We start from the raw sequence: 10811 nt of genomic DNA, 5'->3' as shown, positions 1-10811 counted from the left end.
AGATAAATTTCAGACTATATCTGACCAGACCATTGGAAAAACTGATGATGTGAGGGCCTTCCCTTGTGGCCTAGTGGTTAAGACTTCACCTTCCAATGCAGGAGGTGTGGGTTCGATCCCCCAATTGGGAAGCTGGGATCCCCACATGCCTCGTGGCCCAAAAAAATGGAACTTAAAACAGAAGATGAGATGGTTGGATGGGATCACCAACTCAGTGGACAGGAATTTGAGCAAACTCTGGGAGATGGTGATGGGCTGCAGTCCATGGGGTTGCAAAGAGTTGGACACGACTGAGCGACTTCACTTTCACTTTTCACTTTCATGCACTGGAGAAGGAAATGGCAACCCACTCCAATGTTCTTGCCTGGAGAATCCCAGGGTCGGGGGAGCCTGGTGGGCTACCGTCTCTGGGGTCGCACAGAGTCGGACACGACTGAAGTGACTTAGCAGCAGCAGCAGCAGCAGAGCAGCTGAACTGATTGAAAACAGAAGTGATGTTGTAACAAACTCAATAAAGACTTTTAAAATGGTCCACATTTTTTTAAATCTTAAAAAAATAAAATTGATGACATGGGCAATCATATTGATGACCTGGAGAAAAATACTGCATTCAGACCATGTCCAGTTGGATCACTGGAAGAACTGATGACATGAGAAGTTGCATTGGTGACCTGGACAAAAACACCACAGACCTCATGACACAGGCTGGGGTGGAAGAGCTGAATGGTGAAAACAAGACCCCTGCCCCGCAGTGGAGCTGGAGTTTGCTCATGCGAACCAGACTCTGCAGCATCCTATTCATGAGCCAAGAGAAGATAGAAGATGGGTGGCTTTTTGCAACTAACTACTATGTGTAGACAGGTTTTCTATTATCAAGTGTGCCCTCCTCTTACCTGGTACTACAGAGTTAGTTTATAGAGTGATTTCTCTCCCCTACCTTCCATGTTTCCTGAACATGGTAACTTCATATCTTGGACCTTGGTCAGTTGTGCTATTAAACACTAAAACTTTGGCAGTTTTGGAGTGGGGCAGAAGAAGTGGTACATTGGTTTCTTTTTCTGGGTTAACACTTAAAGAATTTATTCTATTCCATGAACCCTAAATGTCCAGCGCGTATTAACCCTTCCAGCTATGCAACCCTTTGAGGCAGATACTATTCCTAAATCTATTTTGCAGATTGGAAAACTGAGTAACAGAGAGGCTAACTAACTCTACCGTGTCATAGAACTAGCAGAAGCAGGATTTGAACTCAGGCGGTTCCAGAATCCACATGCTGACACATTCAGTCATGCTCCTTCGAGTTAAAATTGGCTATGCAAGCACATGCACACTGCAGCCCTTGCTTATTAAGAGTGCTATGCCATGGAGTCTCCCCATTCCTGGGGTTCTCTTTCTAGGGAGACTGAAGGCTCTGGGGACATGAGAAGCAGTCTACAGAACTTAGAAGTGAGTTCCTGGTCCTTGGTGCATTCTGGTCACCACTGTCCACATGATTCATTCAAATTCCGGGAACTGGGTTGCCCAACTCTCCACACCAAGGGGGAACCTGGGGTCTTTGGCTCTGGCTCCAGAGAGACTGAGCAGTTCCTTACCCACCCCATTAGAGATCCACACCTCCTTCATCAATTGCACTCCTGAGCGCCCAGCTAAGTGAGCCAAGATTCCCAAACCAGGCTTGGCAGGGATTCACTACTGGTGCTGAATCGTGGCCAAAGAAACCAGAGCCTGAAGCAAAAAACTTGGCCTTGCCACTTGGACTGGCTTGCTGGGAAACGCTTACCCTTTCTTTTAAGTCTCCTCTATACTGAAAACAGGACTAAAAATAATGTTTCCAGGTTCAGTTTGCCACCTTAGTTGGCAAGCCCCCATGGCTTTCTTTCTGGCTTTGTTTCTAAAAAGAAACAATGTAAATAAAGCACTTATCACAGATATGACCTAAATTAAATCCCTTACAATTTATACAGTGGAAGTAACAAACAGATTTCAGGAATTAGATCTGGTGGACAGAGTGCCCGAAGAACTACGAACGGAGGTTCATAACATTGTACAAGAGGTGGTGATCAAAACCATCCTCAAAAAACAGAAGTGCAAAAAGGCAGAATGGTTGTCTGAGGAGGCCTTACAAATAGCTGAGAAGAGAAGCAAAAGGCAAAGGAGAAAAGGAAAGATATATCCATCTGAATTCAGAGTTCCAAAAAAATAGCAAGGAGAGATTAAGCCTTCCTAAGTGATCAATGCAAAGAAACAGAGGAAAACAACAATAGAATGAGAAAGACTAGAGATCTCTTCAAGAAAACTAGAGATACCAAGGGAACATTTAATGCAAAGATGGGCACCATAAAGGAGAGAAACATTATGAAGCTAACAGGAGCAGAAGATATTAAGAAGAGGTGGCAGGAATACACAGAAGAACTATACAAAAAAGATCTTCATGACCCAGATAACCATGATGGTGTGATCACTCACCTAGAGCCAGACATCCTGGAGTCCAAAGTCAAGTGGGCCTTAGGAAGCATCACTATGAACAAAGCTGGTGGAGGTAATAAAATTCCAGCTGAGTGATTTCAAATCCTAAAAGATGATGCTGTGAAAATGCTGCACTCAATATGCCAGCAAATTTGGAAAACTCAGCAGTGGCCATAGGACTGGAAAAGGTCAGTTTGCATTCTAATCCCAAAGAAATGCAATGCCAAAGAATGTTCAAACTACCACACAATTGCACTCATCTCACACACTAGCAAAGTAAAGCTCAAAATTCTCTAAGTCAGGTTTCAACAGTACGTGAACCATGAACTTCCTGATGTTCAAGCTGGATTTAGAGAAGACAGAGGAACCAGAGATCAAATTGCCAACATCCGTTGGAGAATAGAAAAAGCAAGAGAATACCAGAGAAGCATCTACTTCTGCTTTATTGACTATGCCAAAGCCTTTGACTGTGCGGATCACAGCAAACTCTGGAAAATCCTTAAAGAGATGGGAATACCAGACCACCTGACCTGTCTCCTGAGAAATCTGTATGCAGGTCAAGAAACAACAGTTAAAACCGGACATGAAACAATGGACTGATTCCAAATTGGAAAAAGAGTACATCAAGGCTGTATATTGTCACCCTGCTTATTTAACTTCTATGCAGAGTTCAACACGCAAAATGCTGGCTGAATGAAGCCCAGCTGGAATCAAGATTGCCAGAAGAAATATCAATAACCTCAGATATGCAGATGACACCACACTTATGGCAGAAAGCGAAGAGGAACTAAGAACCTGTTGATGAAAGTGAAAGAGAAGAATGAAAAAGCTGGCTTAAAACTCAACATTCAAAAAACGAAGATCATGGCATCCAGGCCCATCACTTCATGGTAAATACATGGGGTAACAATGGAAACAGTGAGAGACTTTATTTTTTTGGGCTCCAAAATCACTGAAGATGGTGACTGCAGCCATGAATTTAAAAGACATTTGCTCCTTGGAAGAAAAGCTATAACAAACCTAAACAGCATATTAAAAAGCAGGCATTACTTTGCCAACAAAGGTCTAGTCAAAGCTATGGTTTTTCCAGTAGTCATGTATGGATGTGAGAGTTGGACTGTAAAGAAAGCAGAATGCTGAAGAACTGATGTTTCAAACTGTGGTGTTGGAGAAGACTCTTGAAAGTCTCTTGGACTGCAAAAAGATCCAACCAGTCAATCCTAAAGGAAATCAACCAGGAATATTCATTGGAAGGACTGATGCTGAAGCTGAAACTCCAATACTTTGGCCACCTGATGCGAAGAGCCTACTCATTAGAAAAGACCCGGATGCTGGGAAAGATTGAAGGCAAGAGGAGAATGATACAACAGAGGATGGTTTTGGATGGCATCACTGAACAATGGACATGAGTTCGCACAAGCTCTGGGAGTTGGTGATGAACAGGGAAGCCTAGCGTGCTGCAGTCCATGGGGTTGCAAAGAGTCAGGCAAGACTGAGCAACTGAACAACAACAAATCACTGTTACAGGCTCAGAATAGTTCTCAAGGAGGGGTAGTAAGCCAGAAAAATCAAGCTCCGTTTATCTGTGTGACTCTTCTCTGAGCTTGATTTACCTCCTCTGTAAATGGAGGTAATGCTACTCTGTATTGTGGTAATGCTATGAATGTTCAGCAAAATAATGGATGTAAGGGAGACATTCACTAAAATTCAGTTTCCTGCCATTCTTTACCCAGGCAGAGATGGGTATATATGCCAAGATTCCAGGGATGCCAAAATCCCTGGAATTTTCAGGCCCCTCGGTTGGCTGAGTACCGGGTTCCTGTTCGGGGACTGACTCTATCTGTCCCTAGCAGAGGTGCGCATAGTTACCTGGGACTTCCCCAGCTGCTAGTAGACTTTCCAGGGTGAGCTCAGGGGACTTTCCTCTCCCCAGCTGGACAACTTCCGAGAGTAGAAAATGAGTGAGGCTGGTCCCTCAAGGATTGATTGTTGGTGTCTGGGCTGCTGATAAGGGGACACTGGGATAAACAGGAATAGTGACCCTTTCCCATTTTTGGAGATCTGGGACTGGAATGGGGTTCTAAAATGGCTTATTCCAAAAAATAAATAAATAAATAAATAAAATGGCTTATTCCATGCCACAAATCTAGCACCTGAAAGGTGTCAGGGGAAGATAGCTGACCATCCACCCAAACCCAGGGGTAGGTCTGAGTGGGGCCACAGCGCTGACCCTCATCAAATCAGCACTTTCTCCCAGCCAGGCCAGGAGGGGAGCAGGAAGAGTGGGACTGACTTGGGCTGTAGCTCTGGGTTTGCCACTGTGTTCTTATCTCCAAATGATACACACTTAGAAAGGTTGGTGGTAGAAGGCATGAGGGGAGGGTTCCAGAGGTCCTGAGCACAAGGCTTCTGCCCCAAAGAGGACCTTGGTGAATGACTCAGGCTGTGTGAGCCTGAGCTCCCTGCTGTGCAAAATGGGGCAGGAGGACAGAGCTAATGGTTCCTGCCCGAGCACTGGCCTCAGAGGGAAGTTGTGAGTGTCTGATAAGCTCTCTGATCTTGGTGACTTTCTGTTGCATCCCTACACCCCACTCTCTCCACCTTCTTGTGTATAGGCACTCACACACAAAACACTCACTCACACACACATACACACATCAGCCAGCCAGCCGGGCTAATTAGTTATACCTCCAAAACACACCCTGAATTTTGAACTTGACCACCCTTTGCAATCTGCACTTCCCTGGCTCAGTCACCATCATCTCTCATCCTCCTTTCCATGACCATCTCCCTGGGCTTTTGATTCTCCTCTTGCCTCTCACATCCATTCTCTGTAGATCAGCCAAATGGATCATTTTGAAAGGCCAACTGAATCTTGTCACTCCCCTGCTTTAAACACTCCAGTGATTCCAACACAGACAGAAGAAAATCCAAACTCCTCTTCCTGGCACCCCAGCCCTGTGTGATATGGACTTCAGCCTCCTCCCATGCTTAACCTTGTCCCATTGGCCTTGCTGCCTCTTCAACAGACCACAATCCCTCTCTGCCCCAGGACCTTTGCACAGGCTATACCCCCCCCTGCCCCCTGTCCTGGGAACACTGCCATTCCTGGCTTTGACTGTGCTTGTCTCTCCCTTCAGAACTCACTGTCTTCTGAGAGGGGCCCTCCCTGACCACCCTTCCTATGAGAGCCTCTAGTCACTCTTGATCATTGGTAAAAGAGGCTTTTTTAAAGGTATAACTATGATTCTCACCTAAATATAAAAAGAACACAAGTCAAAGATTTCATTTAACTCAGCAATTTGTTAAAAAAAAAACAGCAAGATGTTACAACGGATTCAAAACACACACATATACACTGACAATCAGAAATGATAGAATGATAGAATGGATACAGTTGTAAAAATGGCCAGTATCCACAGGGCAATAGTTAATTGCATTCCACTCCAACAAAATCCACTTGCATTTCCATGACTAAGACTCATTTGTATGTTGTAGTAATGAAAGGTGCAGGCCCTAGAATCAAACAGGACTAGTGCCCCAGACAGGACACCCAGTTATTTGTCTTGACCCATTTCAAGGTCTCTTGGAAGTTTCCTGACATCCTCTTTCTTGCACTTAGCAGCACTTTTTTTTTTTTTTTTTTTTTTTGCCATTTTGCCTTTCACCTATTTCTTAGCTCTCTCCCTTTACCCCAGATTTGAATGTGTCTTGAGGGCAGAAATTCTCTTTAGTATATAGGCCTCCAGGAAATCCCGTGGAGAAAGGCACTCTCGCGACCTGGGATCTTCTGGTCCCTGGACAGAGCGAGTGCGTGGGTAATTCTGGTTGGGTGGGTGGAGTCGGGGAAGGAGTGGGTGGAAGGTGCTGCGGGGGCCTAGGGAAGAAACGGAATGCGGGAAGGAGGCGGCGCGGGAGGGATTAATCCACGGACATTCCCTGCCCGCCTACTGTGTGTCAAGCAAGTTTGGGGCGCTAGGAACAAGGTCAGGAAAAAGATGGATCTGATGGCTTTGCCCGCTGCAGGACTCGACGTAACCTGGAGTCTGCGTGAATGAGTTAAACACACATACAGAGGTGAAGTTGGCGTTTCGACGAATGTTAGGAAGGAGATCACGCGGTACGCTTGCCCTGAGGCCTTGCGATACCCCTGGCTTCACCTGATTCAGAGACCTATAAGCCAAAGCGAATGTGCGGATTTGTCTGCTCTGTGTGCGGTAAAGGCATGAGGGCATGTATGCAGAAATGTAAATGTATACGACATGCAAATCAAAGCTGATGTGAATAGTAAGTACATGAGTGCAGAATGAAAGCCTGTCGGCGGCACGAATGCTAGCAGGTGGGAGTCCTCTGATTCTTGGCCTGTCAGATTCTCCAGCACACCGCGCGCGCCCTCTGCTGCTGCCCAGGCGGGTTTCTGTACCTTCGCGTCGCATTTCGCTCCTCCAGTTGGAACAAAAGCTTGTATCTAGCTCCTCCTAACGCTGGGCGGAGAACAAAGCCGCAGCGCCTGCTGTTCGCCACGCATGCGCACACTGGAACTATTTCGAAGAGGATCGCTTGCAAAACACTCTTAGCGGTAGTCAGGATGGCCGAGCGGTCTAAGGCGCTGCGTTCAGGTCGCAGTCTCCCCTGGAGGCGTGGGTTCGAATCCCACTTCTGACAAAGCTAGACCTTTTTCATTTTTCACTAACGGCGACGTCTGAAACATGCCCTGTGGATATTAATCTTTTTACAAAACAAGTATTTTCTACTTATGACATGTTATTTCCTGATGACTTCTTTTGAAATGTAAAAGGAGTCCTTCTCTGAAACCGCAAAGCCATTCTTCAGACATTTGAAGTGAGGAAAAGGCAAAAAGACTCTGATGCTGGGAGGGATTGGGGCCAGGAGGAGAAGGGGACGACAGAGGATGAGATGGCTGGATGGCATCACTGACTCGATGGACGTGAGTCTAAGTGAACTCCGGGAGGTGGTGATGGACAGGGAGGCCTGGTGTGCTGCAATTCATGGGGTCGCAAAGAGTCGGACACGACTGAGCGGCAAAAAGCTAGAGTATTGTCAGAAGTGGGATTCGAACCCACGCCTCCAGGGGAGACTGCGACCTGAACGCAGCGCCTTAGACCGCTCGGCCATCCTGACTACCGGTCTTAAGACTTTCGTGGGATTCTATTTAAGTCACTATTGGTGCGACGTAGCTTGGGAATTATTCAAATAATTCTGAGGTCTTTCAGAGCTCGAGATCCAGCCACACAGCCCCTCGTCATCCACAATCAATAACCACCGTACTGCCAAGATTTACCGTTACCCTTAAAGCAGTTCAGTCTTTTTACTACTTGCTAAGTCACTTCAGTCGTGTCCGACTCTGTGCGACCCCATAGACGGCAGCCCACCAGGCTCCCCTGTCCCTGGTATTCTCCAGGCAAGAACACTGGAGTGGGTTGCCATTTCCTTCTCCAGTGCATCAAAGTGAAAAGTGAAAGTGAAAGTGAAGTCGTGTCCGACCCTCAGCGACCCCATGGACTGCAGCCTTCCAGGCTCCTCCATCCATGGGATTTTCCAGACAGGAGTACTGGAGTGGGATGCCATTGCCTTCTCCGTTTTACTACTTAGATGTTTTAAAAGGAAACTTTGTAGCCTACACAGAAACGGAAAATTAGTTTCTCTTGCCATCAACAGGAAATAACCATAAAAATAAATAACAATGGAAATGAAACTATATTATTGAATTCTAGTCACTTGCCAACGCTGTGACTAAGTTTTCACATTATTTTTAATGACTAAAATTATCTGAAAGGGTCTAGACTATTGTTGGGCCCCTGGGGGGAAGTGAGAGTAGGTCTAGACGATTCTTTTTGGAAGAGGGTATTATGGACTTTGCATGGACTCCTCAATGGATTGAAGCCACGGCAATGGGCTTCCATTCTGCACGTTTTTAGGTGAAGCCTCATCAAGAAAGAGAAAGTTGGCTTTTATACCTTTTTAATAAACTGAACGAAGGAAAAGCTAGAGAATGTTAAACTTGGAGAAGAGACCATTAATCTGTTTACAAAAGCCTGCTGTGTTTAAGGGGTTGGAATTGTGCCTGTTGAATCCTGCTGCAGGAACTGAGGCTTGATATGTAGGTGCAATGGGTGGGTAGTTACCACCGAGGAAGTTTTCCACGAAGAGCTTGCTGAAAAGAAAATAAGCTGCCTGTGTAGACAGTGACATCCCCATCACAGGAGGCATTCAAGACAAGGCTGGACAGTCACTGCAGGAAGGCTGGTGAGGGGATTTGACAGTTCCCTATTAGTTTCTTATTGCTGCTGTAACAAACTGCCACTAATTTAGTGGCTTAAAACCACATCATTTATTATCTTATGGTTCTAGAGGTCAAAACTGTGTCCCTGTGGCTCTAGAGCAGTGGTCCCCAACCTTTTTGGCACCAGGGACCGGTTTCATGGAAGGAAGTTTTTCTACCGACCAGGGGTGGGGGATGGTTTCGGGATGATTCGAGCATATTCCATTTACTGTGCACTTTATTTCTATTATTGTTACATCAGCTCCACCTCAAATCATCAGGTATTAGCTCCCAGAGGTTGGAGACCCCTGCTCTAGGAAATATCCATTTCCTTTCCTTTTCCACCCACATTCTTTGGCTTATACCCTCACATCACTCCACCTTCTGCTTCTGTCTTCAGGATGCCTTCTGTGCCTCTGACCCTCCTGTCTAACCTCTTGTTGTCACCTAAAGTAAGTGTGGGCGCCCAAAGCACAGCGAGGCCAAACACACCTGAAGGTCAGTTTGAATTAGGGAAAGATTTATGGCAAGGGCCATGCAAGGAGAGAAGAGGTGGGTCATGCTCAGAAGGTCCGAACTCCCCAAAGGGTTCCAGGGACGTTTACACAGGCACATCAAGGGTGGGGAGGGCTGCAGGGTGTGTAACCTTCCTCTGATTGGTTGGCGGTGAGGAGAGAGGGCGGTGTTCTAAGAACCTCAGATATTAGCATTCTGGTTCCAGCCGGCGGGTGCTCTGCCTGAAATTACCGTCCTCCGCCTGGGCTGGGCGCTTAGTTCCCATAGAACTCAGAGATGTGTGTCAGGCTGTTACATCCCCACCAGGAGGAACCAAGAGCACACCCCAAGGCTGTGCTATGGTTTCTTTCTGCATTCCCTCACTCTAATTACTGTTTGAATCAGAGAAGGTCTTGGAGGCTGAAACCTTTTTCCTACAAATAAGAAATGGGCGGGGGGAAAAAAGAGAGAAATGCGGGGGCCAAAGAAAGGCCCTTGCATTTGGAGAGGGGCCCACAGAGTTCTGCACAGTTTCAATTCCTCCTTTCCTTTGATATGCCTCAATGTTGATGGTCACAGGTATTGAATAGAGCGATCACTCTCATAAACTTGGCAGAGGAACTTGATTTCAGGGGAACTCAGTTTCATTACAAAGATTATTTATTTAAAATATATGTTTATAATAAAATGTTTCTATTAAAGTCTCAGAGGCCATAGAAACATCAAAGAAAGTGAAAGTGAAGTCGTGTCCGACTCGTTGCGACCCCCTGGACTGTATGTAGCCCACCAGGCTCCTCCGTCCATGGGATTCTCCAGGCAAGAATACTGGAGTGGGTTGCCATTTCCTTCTGGACCTGTGATTATCCCTGGGTGGTGGCATTTATTGTGATTTTTTTTTTTTCTCATTGGTTACCTGCATGTGATATTTATATTTTGAACATGGATTACTTGGGTAATTCTGTTTTAATTTAAAAAAAAACTCAGGAGGACTTTCCTGGTGGCTCAGTGGAAAAGAATCCTCCTGCCAATGCAGGAGACACTCATTCGATCCCTGATCCAGGAAGATCCCACAGACCTTGGAGCAGCAAAGCCCAGGCACCACAATTATGGAGCCTGTGCTCTAGAGCCGGAGAATTGCAACCATGGAACCCTCCTGCCTAAACTACTGAAGACTGAGCATCTAGAACCCGTGCTCTGCTACAAGAGAAGCCACTGCAATGAGAAGTCCACGCACCGAAACTAGAGAGTAGCCCCCACGCTCTGCAACTAGAGAAAGCACACCCAGCAACGGAGACCCAGCACAGTCAAATCATAAACAATAATTAACTAAAAGAAAGAAAGTTTTAACTGTTAGGAAACTTGGAGAATTTGAAAAGACAAAAAGATTCCTGGATGTTCTTTCAAAGGAATATTAGGTGTTGTCTACAGTTGTTCTGTCTATTACAGAAGCCACTAATCACATGTAGCTACAGAGCACTTGGGATGTGTTGTCATCTTAGTGCAAAAAAAGGAATGCAAAATATCTCAATAAAAATGTTTATATTGAGTACATGGATTTTGAGGTGTT

At 45.8% G+C, this 10811-nt stretch overlaps 2 non-coding genes across 2 annotated transcripts; one reads left to right on the top strand and one right to left on the bottom strand.

Annotated features, from left to right (window-relative positions):
* Positions 1–7048: 7048 nt before the first annotated feature.
* On the top strand, positions 7049–7131 carry TRNAL-CAG. The gene has a single exon. It is a non-coding gene; the product is annotated as a tRNA-Leu (tRNA).
* A 394-nt stretch (positions 7132–7525) lies between these two features.
* Positions 7526–7608, bottom strand: TRNAL-CAG. The gene has a single exon. It is a non-coding gene; the product is annotated as a tRNA-Leu (tRNA).
* Between the last annotated feature and the right edge of the window lie 3203 nt (positions 7609–10811).

Source organism: Bubalus bubalis, chromosome 18 (genome assembly GCF_019923935.1).
Source record: "Bubalus bubalis isolate 160015118507 breed Murrah chromosome 18, NDDB_SH_1, whole genome shotgun sequence".
NCBI lineage: Eukaryota > Metazoa > Chordata > Mammalia > Artiodactyla > Bovidae > Bubalus > Bubalus bubalis.
The sequence above is the reverse complement of the archived record's forward strand: the minus strand, read 5'-3'. Positions and strand labels throughout refer to the sequence as shown.